This window comes from Suncus etruscus, chromosome 2 (assembly GCF_024139225.1).
Source record: "Suncus etruscus isolate mSunEtr1 chromosome 2, mSunEtr1.pri.cur, whole genome shotgun sequence".
Classification (NCBI taxonomy): Eukaryota; Metazoa; Chordata; class Mammalia; order Eulipotyphla; family Soricidae; genus Suncus; species Suncus etruscus.
In genome coordinates, this window is record NC_064849.1 from 112,533,876 (window position 1) to 112,547,473 (window position 13,598).

The following is a 13,598-nucleotide window of genomic DNA, read 5'->3' on the forward strand; positions in this document are numbered from 1 at the left end:
TAGTTCGTCACTATGAAATATAAACCACGTAAGAAAAATTCCATAGTATGTGCAATTTTATCCTGATGAGAATTGCGAAGCCAAAATGGTACTCATTTCACACAGTTGTCAGCAGACCAGGTAAAGTAGTTGAAAACATTTCAAGCATAATAAACGTGGTAAACGTGGCTAGTGTTTGCTACCATCACTGTTAATTTCAAAATGTTACACTAATGTAAGATATTTGGAAGGAGCATGGACTTTTCTGAAATTGCATCATATTCCTTTAAAAACAACTTTAGTAAGGGACCAGACAAATGGTATATATAGTGGATATGGTACCTGTCTAGCATGACTCTAGTTTATTCCCCACTATCATATTAGCCCCGTAAGTACCACCAGGATTAAAACCTGAGAACAAAGACAAGAATAAATCCTGAGCATGGCCCAATATCGTCCCCCAAAATAACAAAAACAACCTCAAAACTAAAAACAAACTGCAGCTTTAGTTTAAAATACTAAAGAATTTCAGGGGCCTAGTTTTCCACTTCTATCTAAGACTCACCTCACCACAACTCAAGTTTATTTTATTTATTTATTTATTTATTTATTTATTTATTTATTTATTTATTTATTTATTTATTTATTTATTTTTGTGTGGTTTTTGGGTCACACCCGGCAGTGCTCAGGGGTTATTCCTGGCTCCAGGCTCAGAAATTGCTCCTGGCAGGCACGGGGGACCATATGGGACGCCGGGATTTGAACCGGGGATTCGAACCGATGACCTCCTGCATGAAAGGCCTTACTTCCATGCTATCTCTCCGGCCCCACAACTCAAGTTTTTAGGTCATCACACACACCTCAGCCAAAATATAAAAATAAAATAAAAAGTTACTTTTATACTTTCGTAGCCACCATGACTTTTACCAAATGTAGGAGCCAGGTTTGTTGTTTTGTATTTTTTCCCCAGTTTACTTGATTTACCGATTTCTATTTCACAGAAGTAAAACTTATTTCACCTAAAGTTATACTTATTTTATCCCAAAAGAATGATTTTACTTTTTAAATAGCAGACTAATGTTCCTATGAGTATAAAGAACACAGCTTTTCTAAACAGGCATCTGAAGATGGACAACATTCTGGCTATTTTAAATAACGCTGCCAGAACAAGGAGCTCCAAACATTGTTTCTGTTGTTTGTTTGTTTTGGGACCACACCTGGCAGTAAACTCAGGGGTTATTCTGGTTAAGCTCTGGGAACCATGTCGTTTGCTGGGGATCACACTCAGGTCAGCCACTTGCAAGGCAAACATCCTATTAGCTGTGTTTTAGCTCTGGTCCCTCAAGAATCTTTCTGAATTAGTGTTTTCATATCCTTTGACCAAATGACAAGAAATGGTCATTAGATCATATGATGCATCTATTCTTTAAATAACATGGTCATTCTAGAAATGACTGAAAGTAAGAAAATCTTCTGTATTTGAATGAATATGGTAATTTGAGAAATTTTAATTAATTCAAAATAATGCAGAAAACCCAATGATAGGTAAAATCGGTAATACTGAGATAAAAGTGATAATATTACTTAAAAAAAATAAATTGCAAAGAGGGTGAGCCAATTCCCGCCCAGCTGATGCCATACAAAGTGCATTCACCACCCATAATCGCCACTTCACCAATGTTCAGATTCACCATTCAGCCATGGAGCTCTGTAGAGACACCAAACTGAGCAAAATTCCAAGTATGCAAGAATTTGGGCTGACATCCCCAGGATTATTTTGGAGTTAGTGCAGGTACCATTCCATCACTTTTCATACTTCTGAAAGCCATGAAAGCTGAAATAAGACCCCACAAAAGCCATAAAATTAGCTACAGAGCTTGGAATTCCTGAATCACTGGCCACATATGCAGTCATGCAACAACTCTTAAGTTTTTCAGTATTGTCATCCTAGCAGAAACACACTGATTTAGATATCAACATGGATTCAAAGCCACTTAATTTTCAGAAACAAGTAACAGAAAATCAATTAGCAACAAATTGCTTAGCAAACCTTTAGATAATAACTTAATGACTGCACTTGAATACATTAATTTTTAAAAATTTTCTTATTGCAGTACTCAAGAAAATAGGCTTGGGAATGGATGGGAATTTGGGGACAAAGGTGGAGATAATTTTATATTGGCAGTGGTATTAGTCTTGGTCTTTAAATAAAATAATTGAAAATAAAATAAATCAATTTATTATACATACATGTGTGCTTGATAAAAAATTTTACCATAGACTGGGAAGTGACTACAAGAGTCGAAAAACATGCTTTGCTTTGCATTGCATGTGGAAAGCAGAAGTTTGAACCTACGTATCACAGTCTTCTGAGCCATCACCAGTAACTCTCAAGCACTAAACTGGAAGTGATCCTCGATCACCATTTTGTATGGTTCAAAATTTTTCTTAAAGAATGTACTTTTAGAGATAATCACCAAGGTTTTCAACATAACACTATGATCAGCAACTTGTAGCTGCTATAACCTGTATTTTTAAAATTTGCTAGCAAATTAAAATGCAAATTGTCCGAATGATAGCTCAACAGGTGGAGCATAGAGGCCCATTTTTTAAATCAATTTTTAAAACTATCACCTTGAGATACACAGTTAAAATGATGCTCATGATTGAGTTTGTCATACTCATACAACGTTCCAACATTTATCTATTCCTTCACCAGTGCACATTCCCCATCACCAATTTTCAGTTTTCCTCCTGCCTTCCCTTCCCCTACTTTTTTTTTAAACTTTATTTATTTATAGATTGGTTGGGTTTTGGGTCACAACCAGTGGTGCTCAGGGGTTACTCCTGGCTCTGCACTCAGAAATCACCCCTGGCAGGCAGGGGGACAATATGGGGATGCAGGGAATCAAACTGGATCCCCTCTGAGTCAGCCACATGCAAGGCAAATGCTCCACCATGCTATCTCTCTGCTCCTCAGACTTTTTTCTTCTTTCTCTTCCTTTCCCCTCCTGTCTCTTACTCCCTTTTTTTCCTTTTAGGCACTGTGGTTTGCAATATTGTTAATGAAGGGTTATCATACCTATCCCTTTACCCCCTTACAGCACCCAGTTCTTGTCCAGAGTGATCATTTCCAATTATCATTGTCTAAGTGGTCCATTCTTTGCCCTAGCTGCACTCCCACCACTCTTTGTGGCATGCTTCCTAACATGGACTAGTCCTCCTGTCTCTCATCTTTATTATCTTTAGGTAATACCATACTATTTTTTAAAATATCCCACAATTAAGTTTGATCATTCTATGTCTATCCCTTTCCCTCTGACTCGTTATATTCAGCATAATGCTTTCCATACCTATCCATGTACATGCAAATTTCATGATTTAATTTTTCTTGCATAGTATTCTATTGTGTAGTATATTTATTTATCCACTCATCTGTTTTCAGGCATTTAGGTTGTTTTTTGATCATAGCTATTCTGAATAGAGCTGCAATGAACATAGGCATGCAAAGAGCTTTTCTGCACTGTGCCCTAGGGTTAATCCCAGGAGAAGTATTGCTGGGTTATCTGGATGCTCAATTTCTAGTTCTTTTGAGGAATGCCAATATTGTTTTCCCAAGAGGCTGAACCAGTTGATATTCCCACCAGCAGTGAATGAGAGTCCTTTTCTCCCCTTGTCTTCAAGGAAGCCTTGTTTTATCCTGAACTCCACATGGTCCCCCAAGCATTGCCAAGAGTGACATCTGAACTCTAAACTGTGAATACCCTTGAATACCACTTGGTATAGCCCTCTAAATCAATAAGAACAAAACAAAACTGGAGGAAGTTCACTAGAGATTCTAGATTGTGATGGAGATAGTATAGGGATTAAGGTGCATGTTTGAATAATGCAGACCTAGGTTTGATCCCCATCACCACATATGATCCCCAGAAGTAATTACTGAGCATAGAGCCAGAAATAAGCCCTGAGCAGCACTACTGGTCCAAAAGTTAAATAAAGAAGGGGATTCCATACTGAAGACAATGTCAGAGAGGATAAACAACAGCCTGACCTAAACAGATTTATTTAGAATGCAGACTGCTTTCAAGCTAGGCCCATGCTTGAGCATTCAAATGGGAAACTTGTATTTCCTTTTGAGCCTCTTGTACTTCTGGGGTGTACTAGTGTTCAGAATTTCCTATAAACTGTATATGCTAAAGTGGTGGTTGATTAGAAAATAAGAGTTAACACACTAGATACAAAAATAGTGAAAACTCAGCCACCGTCTTTTCTGTTGATCCAGTCACTGACAATGAGCCAATGAATGTGCTCCACCAACAGGCTTCAGGATATTTTTTCTAAATTCCTAATGTGGACAGAATAGTTGGGTAAGTCTCAGCTAAGAAAACACAAATAGCACCCAGTCATCAGCTCTCCTAGCTGTCTTCCAAGCTTTTTCCACACAAGGGTTTAGTTGGAGAGATTTCGGTCAAGATCCCTGCGTGACCAGTTTCCACAGATGGGGCCAATGTGACAAACCAACTGCAGTTATTGACAAAAACAAGGACACTCAGAGTTGACAGCACCATCACCCAAACTTGCTGAAGACTTAGTCTCCAAGTTTACAAAAAAAAATTTTTTTTTTGTGGTTTTTGGGCCACACCCGGCAGTGCTCAGTGGTTACTCCTGGCTGTCTGCTCAGAAATAGCTCCTGGTAGGCACAGGGGACCATATGGGACACCGGGATTCAAACCAACCACCTTTGGTCCTAGATTGGCTGCTTGCAAGGCAAATGTCGCTGTTCTATCTCTCTGGGCCCCAAGTTTACAAAATTTGACTGGGATTCCAGGGCAACTCTCAGAGTAAAAGAACAGTTCTTAATGAAATGTTATCTTGTGGTACAAATATCTCTAAAATATTTCAATATCAGTGGGAAAATGGCTGTAGGGAGGAAATATTTCCCATCAAGAATGTCATTTACCTAAATCTCTGCTGAAAATGTCTTCCTTGAGCAGAAAGGCCTGGCTTGTAATCAGCACAAATTCATATCTATAAGAAAATCATGGACCTGACCAGCAAACAGTGTTGAGGATACAGTTTGTGGAAGAAATGAAATGCCCATTTTTCACATATTTATTTTGTTGTGTATCAGGATTTTATTTTCCACCTCTTTTCCAAAACAAATTACTTTTTAGAAGCAGTAGTTATCTGTGGCTGTTTTTACAACACTTAACTGGGTGCCTCTACCTTCTTTTCTCTACTCCTAAAAAAACCCATCAAAATGGAATCACATTGAAGTTGGTATGCTGGCTTTTCCCTTTGAAACACACAGGGCCCCAGAGAATCTGGATTGCCAGTATCTTTTCTAGATATCCTACATGGCTGGTACACTTAGATTTATAGCCAAATGTACACTGCTTTTTGTTGAGAAATTGTGAAATTTAAAATAAGTTATCGAGTCAGTCGGTGCTATTTCAAAAGATTGTTGATAAAAAAGAACATTTAACTGTAACCATACTGAACAGACAGTTGATTATAGAGAGACATGTCAGTGCACATATGGCAGCCGGATAAATTATGCACATCTGGATTACTTTTGGCAAGAAACATAGCTAAGTGTCTAAAGCCAAGTTTAGCAATCTGTCACTAACAATATGTACATTTATTTTAAAATGTCAAGGGCTCAAAGTCATATTTTCTATTTCTTCATAAACTTTCCAGCTCTTCATAAGACAGCAAACAGGTGACAAAACACATTGCCCAAACTGCCAAAGGCTGTATAAATAAGGAGTAATTTTGAACTTCTCACCACATATACAGGAGGACTCAAACTCTGAATCCAACTCATGTGCCATGGAATGTACTAAAATCCAGAGCTCAAGGAAGAGTGTTAGCTTTGTATACTAGAAGTAGGTTGAAAAATGAATTCCTAATAAGATATGGCTGGTGTATTTGAGACTCTAAACAATACAGCACTCTAGGTAAAACAAATGGCAAGAATTGGATGGTGTGTGTGTCTAAAAAGGAAAGACCAATGACTCTGCGATCATCTCAGATTAAATTTCCTTTTTCCTCCTGCCAATTACTGACGTCATTTAAACCCTAAAGAAATGTTTTCCTACTTCCAGTCCCCTTGATTAAAAGAAAAGCCAAGAGATGTGAAAGTGGCTCAAACTAGCAGTAACAAGAAACTTTACAATTGGATGTATGAGTTTCAGCCAGGTGGGAATGTAGCAGTACCTGTAAGCACGAAACTAATCTTGACTATAGTGCTGCTTACTAGTTATCCTGACATTCCAGGCTTCTTAACAGCTTTAGTAGGAATGCCAAGATACACCATGGAGCCTGGCTGGGGCCCCAGCATTCCAGGTGCTGCCTTCCAGTCTCATTTGTGCTGGCAGTAGAGAAGACTAAGAGTGGAACTATTTTATTCATCATAGGCGATAACATGAATATTCACATTCTCCATCAGCTCTTTCTTGGAGCTCCCTGATCTGGTCCTTTGATGGTTGATTTTCACCTTCAAATCAGATCTAGATGATAACATTCTCAAGTGCTGTGGGGTGCTAGTGGGAATTCTGCCTTCAAATCATACTTGGTATTTCAACACCTTTTTTTCTTTAATTCCTTTTTTAAATTCATTTTAATTTATTTCTTTTATTATATATTCATAGTTTTTTTTTCTCTCTTTAACTTCACCTGTTTTGGTTCTGCTTGGTATGAAAACATACAAGAAAAAATCTTGCCTGGATAAAAGCTCAGGTCAAAACCAGGGCACAACGATTCTGTAGCCTGACATTCTTATCCCAAATGCACCAGCAATATAATACCAAATGCACCAGCAATATAATATGGTACCATTTCTTTTTGCAAAGGGGATCTTATCTACTAGAGATAAGAACCCATACATTTTATAATACAAGGGTGCCTCCCACCCTGAACATGTGTCATGTGGACCCAACTTAGACTCCATGTGATCTGGCAGTGACCATCCAATCCTGAAACCTAGACCTCAGACATAGAACCAACACATTATTTCATTCCTCCTCCTAAGCTGTTGAGTCGATAATAATACAATTCTTATGTCACCAATAAACTGTTCATAAGTACAAGAGAAAGCAGGGTAAAGGTGGGGAGTGAAGGGCTAGGGGAGAAGACAGTGGAATTCTCCTCTGTTAAAAAAAGATGTCATTGTGTCTTCTGGTGCAAAATGAATAGATCCTGAGATGATTATGCTAAATAAAATAAGGAAAGAAGTAAAAGACAGTAACTGCATGGTTTTTCTCAAATCTGAACTATAAATTACCAAAGCAAACAAACTGGCAGAAAACCAACAAAGTAATTTCTAGATTTGATGAAAACTATGGTGGTTACAAGTGGGAAAAGAAGAATAAGTAGGAAGAAAGAATAAAGGGATCTCTTGGGAAGTGGCATGGTACTGAAACTTAGATGATGGATGGGGTGAGCCCTAAGTCTGTGTGCACTCTGAAATGCCTTAGTACTGCAAATAAGTGATACCTCAATAAAAAAATAAAAAAAGATCTGAATATATTTTTAAGGACTTTTTTTTTGTTTTGTTTTGTTTTTTGTTTTTTGGGCCACACCATTTGATGCTCAGGGGTTACTCCTGGCTAAGCGCTCAGAAATTGCCCCTGGCTTGGGGGGACCATATGGGACGCCGGGGGATCGAACCACGGTCCTGATCCTTGGCTAGCGCTTGCAAGGCAGACACTTTACCTCTAGCGCCACCTTGCCGGCCCCTTTAAGGACTTTTTAAAAACTAATTTAAGTTAGCAAATAAAGTTTTCTTAAATTTCTATTTGTACTTTTTGCTTTTTTAAAGTTTGACATTTAATTTATTTTATTTATTTATTTATTTATTATTAAATTATTTATTTAATTAATCTATCTAGAGTGGTCTTTCCTGATTTGAACGGATAAAAAGATAAATGGCTACTTTTTAAGAAAATGTGCAGTTTTCAGAACTGTTAGTTTTCACAATCTAGCGATTAAAAATATTTTAATATAAAAGATTAGGCATAGAGTCATAAATGTTAAAATAAAGCCATTTCGTTATAAGTTTTTTATTTTCTTCTCTATTTGACTATGCAGTTCTATTTTTTAAATTTTGTGTGGTACACAAACTGTCAAGTAAGAGGTTTGTAAAATCAGAAATGAATTAGAAAAATAATGAAAGAGAATATTTGCCCACATTATGGTCCAATGTTGCCATGATATCAATTCCCTTTGTCTTTTGTTCATACATCCTCAGAGGTTTTATATTTCTAAAAGCAAAGGGTCTAGAAATGTATCAATTAAGTGGATCTGCAAAGTTAAGTTGAATTTCTAAGCACAAAACATTCTAAGATTTATAAATCTGGAATAAAAAAACAACAACACAGAATAAACCTAAGGAGAGCTGAGTGAATGGCTCTTAACCATGAGTATAGAATAAGTCTGAGCTAACAGTTCTACTACACTACTTTACATAAAAAAATATATACACACATATTATATATTGTGGGGCACACCTCGTGGTTGCTGGGGGTTCCTCTCTGCATTGCACTCAGAGCACCAAGTCATGTCAAGGTGTGAACTGTGGCCAGCTATATGCAAGTTACATTAAGCCCTGTACTATCTCTATGAGGCCCCATATTACTTTTAGAAAGAAAGAAATGAAAGATGAAAATTGTATTTGGGTTAATATTACATATCAACTTCTTTGGAGGGCACCTAATGGTGCTCATGGGATATGTCCAGCTTGGCGCCAGTGTTTAAGGGAACATACAGTACCAGAGGTCAAACCCATATCATGTGCTCTAGACCACTGAGCCATCTCTACAACCCCCACATTCACTATTTTTAAATGATACTGCATTTCATGCAGAGCTTTGATTTCATGGTTGTTTTATCTTATATTTGTTATAAGCTAAAAAACTTAAGCACTATAATAAAATGAGGCAAAATAAAGAGCACAGACTAGATAAGAACAGAAGATAAGGACTCAAACTTGGATTTAAATATTTACCCTGCAATTTGTTTTTCAATGCATTACATCAGCTTTCTGATGTGTGTATACATAATAAATTATAAATATAGATAAGTGCACATATATTTATATGTAAATAAGACACAAAAATATGCTACTACTGAGTTGGCATAAACATAAAATGAACACCCACCCTTTACCACATAGTGCTTTGAAGATATTCAGTAACAAACTAATTGCAACAATGTACTTGGACCTCCAAGGACTTACGCTAAATAAAAAAAAAAAATTGGACAGAGAAATACTAATACTGTATGACAACAGTTACACGTGGAATCTCAAAGTCAAAACATCTCTGAAGAAAATAGACCAGATTTGTTATGGATGTGGTAGGTGATGGAGAGCAATGGATGAGTAGTCAGGGGTTAAATGTGTCTCACTGTGGAGGTAAATATAGTGCAAGAGGATGACTAGAGCTGAGAGGCCCTCCAACAACCAGGTTTCATTATAAGGTTCACAGAATCCCAGCTGATGTTGATGGAGCTAGGAACTACTTTCTTTACAATCATTTTGCTTAAACTTTCAAAATCCAAAAAACATGGTAGCTATTATGTGAGGTCTTAGTACTGTAAATGCTGCAGTATGACATATTTAAAAAGTGCTAAAAGTCTTAGGTCTCATTACAAGGAGATCTTTTCAGTTTTTGTATTTCTATAAGGTTATGAGTATTTTAACTAAGCCTACTATGGTGATCAGTTTACAATATAGGTAATTAATATTAGGCAGTATGCTAGAGAGCAGAAATTTAGAAAAGGATGTCTATTAATGATAGTTTGTTACTGACAACCAAAGGTAAAAAAAATAGCAAGCTAGGTTGGTAGTGGTATAATAAAATAATTTATGTTCACATATTCATATATTGTAAATTATATATTAAATATTAAAAATAAAGCCTTTGTGATCAACTTTGAATAAGTGACCAAAAAAATCCATAAAACCTTGTCTTTGAGACATGAATTTGGGTTTAACACAAGTTTAATTACAATAAAAAAAGAATTCTGTGGGATACAGTTATAGTATAGTGGATAGGGCACTTACCCTGCACGTGGTCAACTGGGTTTGAACCATAGTACCACATGGAAAGAAGAATTAAGAATAGGTTCAAATGGGCCCGGAGAGATAGCACAGCAGCATTTGCCTTGCAAGCAGCCGATCCAGGACCAAAGGTGGTTGGTTCAAATCCCGGTGTCCCATATGGTCCCCCGTGCCTGCCAGGAGCTATTTCTGAGCAGACAGCCAGGAGTAACCCCTGAGCACCGCCGGGTGTGTCCCAAAAACCAAAAAAAAAAAAAAAAAGGAATAGGTTCAAATGGCATGTATACTTTATCACTACTGCAAAAAAAAAAAAAAAAGTCACCTTCCTAAGGCCTAAACATTACATTTCTATTTGGGACATTGGTGGTGGGAATGTTGCACTGGTGATGGGGGGGGGGGGGTGTCCTCTTTTATGACTGAAACAACCAAAATCATGTTGGTATCCAAGGTGTTTAAATAAAAAATATTATTTAAAAAAAGAAATGAAATGCTCATATCAAACTTATTTGTAAATATAACACCAAATTTAAAACAACACAAAATGTATTTTCCATACTCTCTAGACTATGAACAAAATGTCTGTAGAGACAGACATCACTATTATTTCTAAAAGATTCCTGTGTTTATGACATGGTCAAGCCTTTTGATATAAAGTTATGTGATATAAGTCTTAGTAAGACTTTCCAAGCTCCTATGGGGATGGTAAACTACATTCATAATTTTTACAATAACACAGTCTATGCTAATAGTTTTCTTCTTTCCTCCCTTCCTTCCTCCCTTCCTCCCTTCCTCCCTTCCTTCCTTCCTTCCTTCCTTCCTTCCTTCCTTCCTTCCTTCCTTCCTTCCTTCCTTCCTTCCTTCCTTCCTTTCCTTTCTTTCCTCCCTCCCTCCCTCCCTCCCTCCCTCCCTCCCTCCCTCCCTCCCTCCCTCCCTCCCTCCCTCCCTCCCTTCCTTTTTTTTTTTTTTTTGGTCACACCCGGCAGCGCTCAGGGGTTACTCCTGGCTCTAGGCTCAGAAATCGCTCCTGGCAGGCTTGGGGAACTATATAAGATGCTGGCATTCAAATAACGTCCTTCTGCATGAAAGGCAAATGCCCTACCTCCATGCTATCTCTCCAGCCTCAATGCTAATAGTTTTTAAACAATCCCAAATTAGTTATATTGAAGCATCATAAATAGAAACACAAACTACTGTGAAACAGAGAAGCAAGCTGAAAGTAGTGGTAAATTACCCTTATGCCCATTACTTTATTTTGTTTTTTATCCTTTTATGCCTATTAATTCATTTTAGGCCCTTTAAATTTTAATCCTTTTATTTGAATGGAAGGATAAGGAGATGGTCTATCAAACTGTGGATGGGTAAGGATGGCAGGCACTGGAAGGAAACCAATGTGCTAAGAATATCCTAAAATTACACTGAAAGCATAGCTACAAGAAGCAACACCCCGGGGCCGGCGAGGTGGTGCTAGAGGTAAGGTGTCTGCCTTGCAAGCACTAGCCAAGGATCAGGACCGTGGTTCGATCTCCCGGCGTCCCATATGGTCCCCCCAAGCCAGGGGCAATTTCTGAGCGTGTAGCCAGGAGTAACCCCTGAGCATCAAAGGGGTGTGGCTGAAAAACAAAACAAAAACAAAACAAAACAAAACAAACAAATAAAAGAAGCAACACCCATCCCCAACCCCTGGGGGCCAAAGAGAGAATTCAATGAGATGAGTACATGTTAAGTTTTAATCCCAGTATGGCATGTTCCCCAGAATAACTTGGGGAACAATCTAAGAGACAGAGAGTACCACTCCCCCTCAAAATCCCAAGTTTCTTATCATGGTTAAGTAGAAATTTACTCTACTGACAGTTCATGAAATCAATCAATGAAATAAATAATTAGCTGTTGCTGATTTCATAGAATAAAGGTAAAGAATTCTGGCATATTAACCTTACCTTTCATACAACTGTGCAGTGAGCTTAGCAGCATGCCTTGCATGTGTGTATTCTTGAGTTCAACCCCTGGCACAATAAGCAACAGGATATTAAAGACGTTGGAAGGCATTAGACTCCTATGTCAGGCATTATGTGAGGAAATTTCACTGTTCTAAGAGAAAAAGATTCACACATTTTTCATTAGGATTTCTTTGTTGTTTGTTTGTTTGTTTGTTTTGGGGCCACACCCGTCGGTGCTCAGGGGTTACTCCTGGCTGTCTGCTCAGAAATAGCTCCTGGCAGGCACGGGGGACCATATGGGACACCTGGATTCGAACCAACCACCTTTGGTCCTGGATCGGCTGCTTGCAAGGTAAACGCCGCTGTGCTATCTCTCCGGGCCCTTCTTCGGGGTTCTTGTTACTAATTAATGCAGACAAATAAGGCAAAGTTTGTAAAAAGACAGCTATCCTGGAAAGTCACTTAAGACTCTTCCAATGTTTTAATTTTGGCCCACAATGCTCAGGTGTCACTCCTAGCAGTGCTTGAGGGACCATATGGGGTGCTGGGGATCAATCCGGGTCAGCTAAGTGCAAAGCAAGTGCCCTACCTACTGTATTATTGCCCCAGCCCCTCTTCCAACACTTTTAAACTGTAAACCTCATTCCAGGTAAATTGGCAAATCTGTAAGATTCACAGCTTAGAGAGCTTCTGAGGATGGGGAGGGAGAAAACAAGAAAGAACTATTATGACCTCAGATTTTTTTACTACATTTCAAAGGATACTTGACAATGTGTTTGTGAACATTTTGGTAGATTCCGGAATCTGACAAACTATTGTTTTCAAAGATTCAATTAATAAAGTATTATGGGAAAAGTACATAATGACCATGTCTTTCTTGAATTATGTTAATTTGCTTACAATTGAATCTAAATAAATTCTAAACTAATTTTGTTTTTCAGACAATAGAGCTTGCAATACTTAGAGGCACTGACCATATAAGATTCTTTTGAATTTAATTTTATTTGTTCACTATTTATAAAGTAGAGTAAATATTAAAAATAAAGGGGGCAGAGGTCAAGGGCTTGGGTACATCAGTGGTGTAGTATAGAGTAGTGGTCTAGTTATATATCCAAACCGCAGAGTTAACAACACTGAAAGCAGGAGAGCCAAACCACAAAAATCAACCTTAAAAATGTGCTTAAAGAGGAAAAAGGCTAGGGGGCTGGCAGAAGGGAGGGAACTTTAGGGTGCTAGTGAGTAGATGACACCAGTGGTAATGATGGGACTGATGCAAGAACAGTAAACCTAAAACTCAACTATGAATAACTGTAAAGCATGATGTCTTAATCAAAAATAAAAACATTTGAACACTAATAATTTTTGGGTGGCCAACCCAATGATGATCAGGGCTTACTTCTGACTATAACTCAGAAATTGCCCCTGGTTTGAGGGACCATATGGGATGTCAGGGGATCGAACCGCAGTCCATCCTAGGTTAGCTGCATGCTAGGTAAATGCCCTACTGCTTACGCCACTGTTCTGGCACCAACACTAATCATATTTTAAAAAAGGAATCAGTAGGGCCCAGAGAGATAGCACAGAGGCATTTGTCTTGCAAACAGCCGATCCAGGACCAA

The 13,598-nt window shown here is 38.0% G+C and overlaps 1 protein-coding gene across 2 annotated transcripts in view; it reads right to left on the reverse strand.

The window, feature by feature from the left end:
• ARL15 (ADP ribosylation factor like GTPase 15) overlaps positions 1–13,598 on the reverse strand; it is a 468,816-nt gene that overhangs the window by 187,447 nt on the left and 267,771 nt on the right. The window lies entirely within an intron of this gene.